Source organism: Rattus norvegicus, chromosome 12 (assembly GCF_036323735.1).
Source record: "Rattus norvegicus strain BN/NHsdMcwi chromosome 12, GRCr8, whole genome shotgun sequence".
NCBI lineage: Eukaryota > Metazoa > Chordata > Mammalia > Rodentia > Muridae > Rattus > Rattus norvegicus.
The window spans coordinates 17145685-17157208 of record NC_086030.1 but is presented as its reverse complement, the minus strand read 5'-3'; the positions used below and the strand labels follow the sequence as shown (position 1 = coordinate 17157208).

The 11524-nt window shown below is 46.3% G+C and overlaps 1 protein-coding gene across 2 annotated transcripts in view; it reads right to left on the bottom strand.

The window, feature by feature from the left end:
* Positions 1-11524, bottom strand: part of Radil (Rap associating with DIL domain) — a 64150-nt gene that overhangs the window by 44813 nt on the left and 7813 nt on the right. The gene's annotated exons all lie outside the window — the stretch shown is intronic.

Genomic DNA, 11524 nt, shown 5'->3' with positions numbered 1-11524 from the left:
TCCATTCTTTCCATGCTCCGGATCTGTGATTGTTCGTGAGTGACGCCAGATCTCCCTCTTCTCCATTCTCACTTCAGTTATATATAGTATTCAGTTGAGGCACCACTGAAGTGCACTATTTATTGCTTTTGCGCACTCTACCAGTATGCGAGGCTATGCGCGAGCACTAGCTGAAGTATACATACCTTTTTGTTACTAGAAGCATAATTGTTCCAGTTTCACTCCTGTTGCTGACAAACAACAACTTAGGGGTACATTTCCATGTTACCACCAGTTACAGGGAAGGTGAGAAGAACTTAAGACATCTAGCCACATCAGTCAGTCAAGAGCAGTGAGAACAAATGCACCCATACTTGCTGACTGTCATCCATCCATCTTTCTCCTGTTTATACAGTTTAGGACCCCTTGCCTAAGGATGGTAGTGCCACAATGGGCTGGATCGTCCTATATCAATGTACACTCAAGGCGTCCCCTACAGACACACCCACCCGGGGCTGGAGAGATGGCTCCACTGCTGCTTTCCCAGGACAGGAGCTAGGTTCCCTATGATCCAGTGCCTCTGGCCTCTGTGGGCACATGCTTACACAGAATTAAAACTGGGAAAACTACATTTAAAAAAAAAGACTTTCTAGTTGATTTTAGGTTATGACAAGTTCAGTTAAAGGTAACCAGCAAAATTCTGTTCTTTTAAACATCTATTTTTGGTGATAGACTGTTTTCATCCTACTGTCTCTTCAAATATGGTGGGCATGCATTAATAGTAGCCAATAATGCTCCTGAGAATCTAATTCTGTAGTGTGCTGTCTTTCATGGATTGCTGTGTGCTTCCCCTTTTGTGTCCTCTTATTTCGCTATGAGCTCATTTTGTGGAGAGGACTGGGATGTCCACAGAGTGGATATGTTCTTCCAAGTAGGATTTGCTTTGGTTTTGCCAGATGCTCTTGTACCTACTAAGTTGTGTATAATGTGATTTCTTTTCTTTCTTTCCTTTTCTTTTTCTTTATTCTTCTTTAAGACAAGGTCTCTCTATGTAGTTCTGGCTGTCCTGGAGCACAATATGTAGACCAGGCTGGCCTCAAATTCACAGAGATCTTCCTGCCTCTATCTCCCGAGTCCTGGGATTAAAGGTGAGCTACACCTGGTATGACTTTTAAATTTTTTTATCCACTATAATCCAGACCCAAGTACACATGGGACAATATGTGTTTTTTAATTTGCTAGAAAGTTTTTAAAGTTCTCACCATCCAAAACCCAGGTCAAGAAAGATAACTTTCCTTGTCATCTGTGTGCCAGGTAGGTACCCAACGAACTACCCTTTGGAGAGTCCAGCTTCCTCAGAAAGGAGGGCAGGTCTCAGCGCTAACTGCCCACCTTTCTAAGGTCTCAAAGGGCTCTGTCTCTCTTGTCCCCTGTCAAGCTCGAGGTGCTTTCGAATGATTTTATTTTTATTTTTATTTGCATGTGTCTGTGTATTCGTGGTGAGTATCCATACATCCTGTTGTTATGGCAGGGATGTGGACTCAAACTCTGACCCTTTGGAGGATTGCCATGTGCTTTTAACCACTGAGCCATTGCTCCAGCTCCAAGGTGAGGCTTCTTAGTTGTCCAAACGGACAAATGTCTCCAGGAAATACTGTTCACAACCAGTTGAGATCCTGTGCTTCATGTGGAGAAAGAGGTCAGCCAGTGAAGTGTCGCCACGTAGGCCTCTCCATGACGGTACATGAGCTCAGTCCCTGGAACCCATATAAACAGTGGGCACAGTGGGGCACACCTGCAGTGTTAGAGAAGGGGATGCAGACAGATTGCTGTACTGGAAGCTAGAGTGCCTGCTTGATGGGATGTTGACCAACCAGGTAGACAGCCCCTGAGGAATGACAGCTGTGGTCATGCCCTAGCTTCCACACTTCCACACTCATGTACACATGTATATATTTACAAACACACATGGATGCACATTCAAAAGATCCCATGGTTGACCTTTTTTCTTAAACCCACAGAAATGTCCTTTATTTGGGGTGGCACTAACCTATACATTTAAAAGATAATGTATAGTGTTTATTGTTTCTATCTTCTTTATGTGTTTTCCAGAATTAATTTTTGGTTACTTCTATGCTGCCAATTCAATGAACCCAATAATCGTCATTGTTTCTGACCCACAGAAACTTCATGTTTGGCCAACAAGGCCAAAGGGAAAAAAAACCCACTATACTTTGTTCCTATTACCTGTATATCTCTGGACATGTTCTACCTTTCTCAGTTTGCCTTTCTGGCTTCTCCTCCATTTCTTAGCCTCAGGATGTTGGATCCTCCAGTACCTGCATAAGCCCTCCTCACTATATGCATGCTCTGTCAACTTCCACAGTTTTAATGTGACCAACCAGTCTTAGTGGCTTATGTAGGTAAATCAGCATTAGAGAGGCTGGGACAGGAGAATCATGGGATTGAAACCAGCCTAGACTACATAGTGAGTTCCAGGCCAGCCTGGGCTATGAGACCCTATCTATAAACAAATTATCACCCACTTACAGATTAACTTTTTATAATCAGACACTCTCTCCTAAGCAGTGGGTCCATCCCATACAACTCAACATTGTCACCTTGGATGTCTCAAACTCTGCCATTTAAAGAGAACACTTGGGTCAGCAAAATGGCTCAAGGGTTTGTAAAAGCACTTGCTGCATAAGCCTCAGGACATAAAGTGAGATCTCCAAACCCAGGGGATTGAAAACTGAATCCTGAAAGTTGTCCTCTGACCTCCAAATATGTACCATGGCATGCACGTCATCTGTACATGATGAGTGAGTGACTGAGTGAGTGAGTGAATGAATAAATAAACAAGCAAAAAAGAAAGAAAGAAAGAAAGAAAGAAAGGAAGGAAGGAAGGAAGGAAGAAAGGAAGGTAGGTTCCTCCCACTCTCCCATAAACTGTTTCTCTTTGTAGTCTCCATTTAGAAAATCGAAGCTCCATGGATCCTGAATCCTGGGCTTCATTCTTGGTGCCTCATCCTTTCTCATCTTCAACATCCAGTTACTTAGCCAACACTGTTGGTTCTACTCCATCCACTTCTCTCCACCTTTACCTGGAGTCTAAGCCACGTGGCACTGCTCTGGTGAAACTTCTCCTGTCAACTCGTTACTGACCTTCTCAAAGTATTCTGGCTTCAGGATCCAAAATGGGCTTGTAGGTGCTTTAATGGCCTCCTGTACTTTGTCTAAGTCCAAAGTAACTCCCTAGCACTGCCGCCTCCAAACACTGACTGCCCGGCCTTGCTGCTTGCTTATTCTTACCCCTAGACTTCCAATGATATTGTTCTTTTGTCCAGAACATTCCTCCTGCTCCACCAACTGCCTGGTATATATATGCTGTCATCTTTCACAAAGGCGAGCTTAAAGTTCATCTCCTCAGATGAACTTCTGAAACCCATAACAAAACCATTTTTCATAGTGCTTTATAAGGGTTTTTGATGGGGGGGTGGTGGTTGTTGTTTGGTAAAGGGGATTGAGCCTGGGTCCATTCTAGGCAAATGTGTTATCACTGATCTGCACCCCTAGCCCCCAAAATGTTTATAGTTGTTTCCCAGTAGATTTTTTTTCATGGGGGGGCGGGGCTCATGCATGTGTGCGTGTGCACCATGTGCATATACATGTGTGCATGTGTGGTGGGAGCACTAGTGTTACATGAGTGGTGTGTCTGTGTAGGAATGGAGGCACTCTGCCTCATTCTTTTTTTTCTTTTCTTTTTTTTTTAAAGATTTATTTATTTTACATATATGAGTACACTGTAGCTGTCTTCAGACATACAAGATCCCATTACAGATGGTTGTGAGCCACCATGTGGTTGCTGGGAATTGAACTCAGGACCTCTGGAAGAGCAGGCAGTGCTCTTAACCGCTGAGCCATCTCTCCAGCCCCCTCATTCTTTTGAGTCATAGTCTCCCTCCAAACCCGAAACTCACAATTTTCAGCTAGGCTACAGCACTGGGGTTACAGGCATATGCACAAGACCATGCCTGGCTTGTTATTTGAGTTCTGAGATCCAAACTTGGATCCTCGTGACTGTGTAGCAAGCTTTCTTAACCCTTGAGTCATCTTTCCAGCTCCCTGAGAGATTGGGGTGGGGACAAGGTTCAAGAAAGGGTTCTCGGGGGGCTGGGGATTTAGCTCAGTGGTAGAGCACTTGCCTAGGAAGCGCAAGGCCCTGGGTCAGTCCCCAGCTCCGGAAAAAAAAAAAGAAAGAAAGAAAGAAAGAAAGAAAGAAAGAAAGAAAGAAAGAAAGAAAGAAAGGGTTCTCTCTGTGTAGCCCTGGCTGTCCTAGAACTCTCCCTCGGGTAGACCAGGCTGGCCTCAAACTCAAGAGATCTCCCTGCCTCTGCCTCCCAAGTGCTTGGATTAAAGGCGTGTGCCCCTCTGCCTGGCACCTTGAGAGCTTTTGTCTTCATTATTATTGCCGATAGATTCCCAGCTACCTAAGAACGAGATCTGTTGGCTTGTGAACTGCCCTGTATGCAGCACCACATTCAGTACCTGACACGCAGGAGAGATGTGGCCTGATCTCACTGCCTTAGGACAATGAATGGTTCCTTTTTACAGTATGTATTTGTGGCAGGCTGTGAATTGCATATTCCCAACCTCACAACTCCTTTGTGTTCTACTACAGAGGCTGGGAACCCAAAGTATTTGATGGTCCCATTTCTTCCGCAGTTAGAGGGACAACTAGCTGTTACCACAACATGCATGCCTAATAGCATTAGAGTCCATCACGGAAAGGGAAATCTCTGAACCAGTAGTACCCCGGGAACTAGAAGATGTTAACATGGTTCTGGTGGGGCAATTACACAACTAAGAGGTTATTATTGTCAGAAATGCTTCAAGTGGCTAATGGGCAATGTGGGATCTCTACTTGTAATTTGGAATTCACAGCATTGTTCTTACAGTATGGCTCTGGAAAGGCTCCTTCAGCTGGGGAATGGCTCAGAACACAGAGGGAAATCAGACTTCACAACCTATGCACAAAAGTCAGATGCCATGAGAGGCCTTGCTCACTAAAAGAGAGGGACTGAGTCACATTCATGCATGCATACGGATGTACTCACACATGCATATGAATATACATATACACACAAAAAAGAAATAAACACTAAGAAGGCTGAAGTTTTGTGAAGTAGGAAAAAGTATTAAAGTATCAGGTCACTGGGGCCAAAGAGATGGCTCTGTGGTTAAGAACACTAGCTGCAGGCTGGAGAGATGGCTCAGCGGTTAAGAACACTGGCTGTTCTTCCGGAGGTCCTGAGTTGAATTCTCAGCAACCACATGGTGGCTCACAACCATCTGTAATCTGTAATGAGATCTGATGCCCTCTTCTGGTGTCTGAAGATATAGCTACAGTGTATTTATGTACATAATAAAGAAATTAAAAAAAAAAAAAGAACATTAGCTGTTCTTCCAGTGGACCCAGGTTCAATTCCCAGCACCCACACAGCAGTTAACAAGGGTATGTAACTCCAGTTCCAGAGCATCTGATGCTGTCATCTGGCCTCTGAAGGTCCCAAGCATGAATGCAGTATACAGATTACTCATAGGCAAAACACCCATACACATGAAATTTAAAAAAAATAAATTTTAAAGCAGTTCCTTACCAGTTGGGGCTGTAATTAAGCCACAGAGCTCTCATCTAGCATGTATGAGGCTGTGAGTTGGATCACCAGGCCCATGAATATGTTACTTTGTTAGCAGATAGCTGCACAGCTGCTGACTAATCAACTTAAAAATATATCCTCCTCAGAATATTAACTCAGTGTCACTAAAGCAGTCACAAAGTTCTGGAAAATCTAAGAGAGTTTACTTATGTCGTAAGCTACAAGTGACCCATGACAGTTGTAAACTCATGTTCCCATCTGAGAATCGCTATGTGTGCCAAGTGCTAAGGAAAATGGAGAATTTTTAACTTGGTGAGGAATCTGAGGATGAGAATTTTTCTTTACATGTACACACACACACACACACACACACACACACACACACACACACACACACACAGAGCCTCAACCACATACCTAATGCCATTCCCATTCCCAGGCCCATGTGCTAACACATGGAAGGACCTGGAACTCCCAGGGCAGCCCATCTCCTATCCACCAGCATACATTTTCCTCGATGTCTTAGATTCTTCCTTGGGTAAAAGTTGTCAGAATCAAAATGGAATCACGATGTTAAACCTTAATAACAAAGTTGGGGTGTTACAAGAGAAGACATTGCTCACACACACCCATGATAACAAGACCATTCCAGGAGACTCTGCTGGAATGGCAACCTTCTACAAAGGTTGTTCCCACTTCACCTAGAAAACTCTGAAGGACATCTATCTGGTCAGTAACTGCTTGGACCCTGACTGCCACTAACCTTACAGTTCAGGGTGACCATTTCAAACCACCCCATGCAACTTTTAAAGGGACGTTTTCTCATTAAAAGCTCTTTTCTTTGCCACCTTGAATGCACACATGACTTACTATAACACTTTCAGTCCCACTGCAATGTTCATTCCCAATAAGTCTGTCTTTGGAAATGGCTCAGTGGGTAAATTAAGGCTCTTGCTACCAAGCCTGACCACCTGAGTTTGATCCCCAGAACCACATGGTGGGAGGAGAGAACCAATTCTTTTTTTTAAAAAAAAAAAAGATTTATTTATTATATATAAGTACACTCTCGCTGTCTTCAGACACACCAGAAAAGGGCATCGGATCCCATTACAGATGGTTGTGAGCCACCATGTGGTTGCTGGGATTTGAACTCAGGACCTCTGGAAGAGCAGTTAGTGCTCTTAACCGCTGAGCCATCTCTCCAGCCTGAGAGAACCAACTCTTACAAGGTGTCCTCTGACCTCCAAATTTATGCCACAGTGTGCACCCCCCAAATGATAAATGTAATTTTAACAAATTTAAAAACATAGAAAATTGTCCATATGTCTATCTGGCAGTGGCTCATGACAGTGTGATGGGATAGAGGTGCCCGCCTGCCTCCTCTGTCTTTATAAATTGATGTAAATTGTTTCAGGCTACTGAAGAATAGCTCAGGTTTCGGGTTTTCCCTCAAGCGTGTGAAGTAACTAGTTCCAGAAATGAGCCTACCGCCAAGGAGACCAAGGAGAGGCAGCCACTCCCCCACCTCCACCAGAACCCAAAGACAGGGATTACTCAGAAGGCAGGTTCAAGGTGTGGGTGGTGCCCACCTGTCTTCTGAGCACTAGGAAGGAGGGGGCAAGAGGATCAGGAGCTTAGGGTCACCCTCCACTGCACAGTGAACTTAAGACGGCTGGAGTACAAGAGACCCTCTCTCAAAAATCTGGTTAAGAGCAGAAAAAAAGCACTCAAACAGCAAATGGGCACAGGAAGTGTCTCTTGAGGACAGGACACAGACATGGCCAGCACATGGAAGAAGCAGGCTTCCTTGTGGCCTGTTCCTGGAAGTTCCCAAGCTGCTGCCTGCCCTTAGGTAACAAAGTTCATGGAAAAATACAGGTTTAGAGCCAAGCACTCTGTTACAACCTTGGCCACCTCCAACTCCAAGAGGCATGTGTCTCCTGGCCACACTGAGCTGAGCAGAACATGTATAAACTCCCCATTTTCTATCAGAAAATGCCCAACCTAGAATCTTGGGTACACATGAAAGCTGAATCCCACAGCGGACCTCTCTCCTCCGTGTGTGTGTGTGTGTGTGTGTGTGTGTGTGTGTGTGTCTGTGTCTGTGTCTGTGTCTGTGTCTGTGTGAGCATGTGGAGCCATCTGCTGTCTTCAGTTGTCCCCCGGTTTATGTTCTGAGATAGGGTCTCTCGCTGAACCTGGAACTAGCTGCCTCGCCTAGACTGGCGAGTCTACAAAACTCCTGTCTCCATATTCCAGCACTGAAAATTATTGTGCAGGCCACCATATGCAGCTTTTTACAGAGCTGTGGGGATTCAAGCACTTAACTGACTGAGCCATCTTCCAACACATTTCATTGATGTCAATAAATGTCAGGCACCACAGCAGACTTTGGATGGGCTGCTCTTTGGTCACAAGTCCATTGTCTGCTCTCATGGAGTCTGTAGCTTCAAATCTCAGTGGTCCTAAATGCTTGCCTTTTTATGGAGAAGACACCCAAAGCCAAAAAGGCCATCCTGTTCCAGGAAGGGAGCCCATCTAAGGCTGAACAGGAAGGTCCAGAACAAACGGCAGTTCCACCCATTCCCCATCCTCAAGATACTGAGTTTCCAAGGTCTTCAGCCCTCAAAGCATCCTGGGTCACAAACAGCCTAAAGGCTGCTGCCTGCTTGGCCTCCAAGGTAAGATGCTGGGTAACAAAAGCCAATCATCTGAGTAAGTTCGGCCTTTGAAGTGTAAAGTGGGCTCTTAATGGAGGGCAGGTCTGCCCACCAGAGGATGTGTGGCAGTGTGTGGAGACATTATTCTTAGAATGCAGGGAGTCAGCCTGGGGCCAGAGGAGCTGTGCTACATACTAGTATACCCAAGACACCTCCCACCAGAGCTAACGCCACTCTCATAAGGAATAAAGGGCAGTGGGGCATAGTGACATGGAGCTGGGATCCTAACTAATCAGGAGGATGGGGTAGGGGGATCACAAGTTTGGGGCTGGCACAGGCTACATAATGAGACCATGGCCAGCTTGGAAAAAAATAATGAGACCCTGTCTCAAAATAAAATGAAAAAGGATCTGGAGGGCTGGAGAGATGTCTCCATGGTTAAGAGAATTTACTACTCTTCAAGAGAACCCAATTCAGTTCCCAACACCCACATCAGGCAGCTCACAGCCATCGGTAACACCAGCTTCAGGAAATCCAACCTCTCTTCAGGCCTCTAAACGTGTGCACACATACAGATGTAAAAAACAGTTTGAAAAAAGAAGGTCTACCTTGTTCTGTGGTAGAACAATCCCCCAGTCAGTGGTAGAGCATCTTCCTAGAATCTCTCAGTGAGGAGGGGGTGTATCTCAGTCATAGAGATCAGCCTAGCATATGCAAGCCCCTAGTTCCATCTCCAATCCCACACTTTCACACATGCACGCGTGAGTGCACAGAGAGAGAGAGAGAGAGAGAGAACCAGCCCCCAAACAGTTCTGCTGACCTCACACTTGCTCTTCCCATGATTATAAGCAAGCCTTATCCTTCACTCTTCCCAAGGTGCTGACAAACACCACATGGCCCTGCCGTCACTCTCCCCATAGTGCATGCGAGCGATTGTCATCTTTATCTCACCGACAGGACACAGAGCCCTCTCCTCGTGGCACAGGCCCTAAATTCCAGCCCCTGGGAAACTACCAAGAGCTGCCTTCCAACCCAGTGTGTTCCACCTCCACCTCCGCCTGCCTCCCAAACAGGCAGCCCATATTTTGATAAGCTAGAAAATCAGGAAATCACCACACAAAAAAAGCAATGTTTATGGAAAACAGAGCCCAAACACGGCAAAGGGCATTCCCATGGGTGCAGGGCAAGTGCCCCAACGATTCACTAGAAGCAGGTGAACTGCCAGCTGGAGCCTCCATTCCTGCTCCCAAGGCATGTTGGCCTCAGGCATCGCCATCCGGGTGCTTCTAATTCGGAAGCCTGACAGAAGCTCCTGAAAGCACGCAGCAGCAGCCTCTATGTGCGAACAAGACTTGGGCTGCGCCCAGCTGTATGACAAGTGCCGTTAATCCTAGCACTTAGGAGGCAGAGGCAGGCTGATCTTTGTGAGTTTAAGGCCAGCCTGGTCTACACAGTAAGTTGTAGGCCCAGTCTGTCCGTCACGGTGTTGTGTTACCTGGGTGCCTGTTACAAGGGCATCCTTGGTTCCCCAGCTGAGCCAGGCTGGCTCTTGCCTTTACATCCCCCAGGCCTACACAGAGGCTCTATAACATGCTGTAATGCTGGGTAAGAAGCATGGGCAAAGACTGAGGCTACAGCTCAGTGGCAGAGTGCTTGCCTAGCATGGGTGAGGTCCTAGGTTCAATTCCCCAGGACTGCCAGAAAGAAAGCGTGGGGAGGAGGTGCCACAGCAGAATGGGCATTCCTGTGACAACTAATCTAGTATAATTCTCAGAGCCCTTGCCCTGGCCAGAAGGCACAAGGCACCTTCATCACACCCAGAGAAGAATGACAGCCAGGAAAGTCATCCCTTGGGCTGGGCCTGCTTGGGCAGTAACATGACCCCTACAGTCCAAGAAGTGGGTCACTCAGCCTAACCAATGAAGAATGGACTCTTTATTGAAAAGGTTTTCATAGCTACAGAGAGAGAGGCTGTGAGCTGGGAACTTCCTCTGGCCTGGCCTCATGTGAGCACAGTGCTGAATGAGGTGGACAGAGAAAAATCTACATACTACACCCACAGTAGCCAGCATACATCACTACACAGGCTTGCCAAAGCTCTACCTCACCCAGATGACACAACAGAAGGATCTAATGACAGACCCATGGACACAGGGTCCCAGCAGCAGCCCCTCTGATTGTCTCATCAGGCCTGCTTTGTGCAAAAGAATGCCCAAAATGTTCCTCAGGGGATTGAGATCTCAGTTCAGTGAGTAAGAATGTTTGTTATGCAAACATGAAGACATAAGTTCGAGTCCTCTGCACCACATAAAATGCTAGGTGCTGCTTTGTACCTATAACCCTATCACTGAGAGTGTCACACAGACCACTGAGGCTTTCTGGCCACTAGCCTAGCTCCAGGCTCAGCGTAAGACTCTGCCTTAAGGGAATAAAGACTGATATAGGAGGGACACCTAAAGTCCTGTGGCCTCTGTTCACACATAGTTACACACATCTACACATGCACCACACACCCATTACACAAGCGAATGCAAAACAAAGTAATGCTCCACATCCCAATATCAAAGTCCTGGGTGCAAGTGTACGTGTGTACACATGCATGTGTACACGCCCCTATCTGCATACACATGTAGCTCCAGCCCACACCACCTCTTTCCTCAAAAATCTTGTTGACCTCACAGCAAGATCTCACACACACACACACCATGAGGTAAGGACGGATCTTGCTTTGCAGTCTAAGCTGGCCAAACTCTCCATCTTGCCTCAGCCTCCTTACTGTTGGGAGGTTTTCCACCACACCTTGGCTACAGGAAGTCTCTGAAAACAACATATGGGGCCGGGAAGATAGCCTACCAGGTAAAGGCCCTTGTTTCACAAGCCTGAAAAGCTGGAGTTGGATTCCCAGAACCCACTGTGGAAAGAGGTAACTCGATGCACAAAGTTGTCCCCTGAGTGCACCATAACATTGTGTACCCACCCTTCTCTCTGTCTGTCTGTCTGCCCCCCCCCCCCCTCTCTCTCTCTCACACACACACACACACACACACACACACACACACACACACTTTTTAAAACAGTCAGTGGAATGGCTTGGTAAAAGCACTTGCCGCTAAGCCTGATGGCCTGACGTCGGTTCCTGGGGCCCACACGGTGGAAGGAAGGGAGCTGACTCTCACAGTTTGACTTCTAACCTCCACATCGTACACGTAAAATAAATCTAAAACG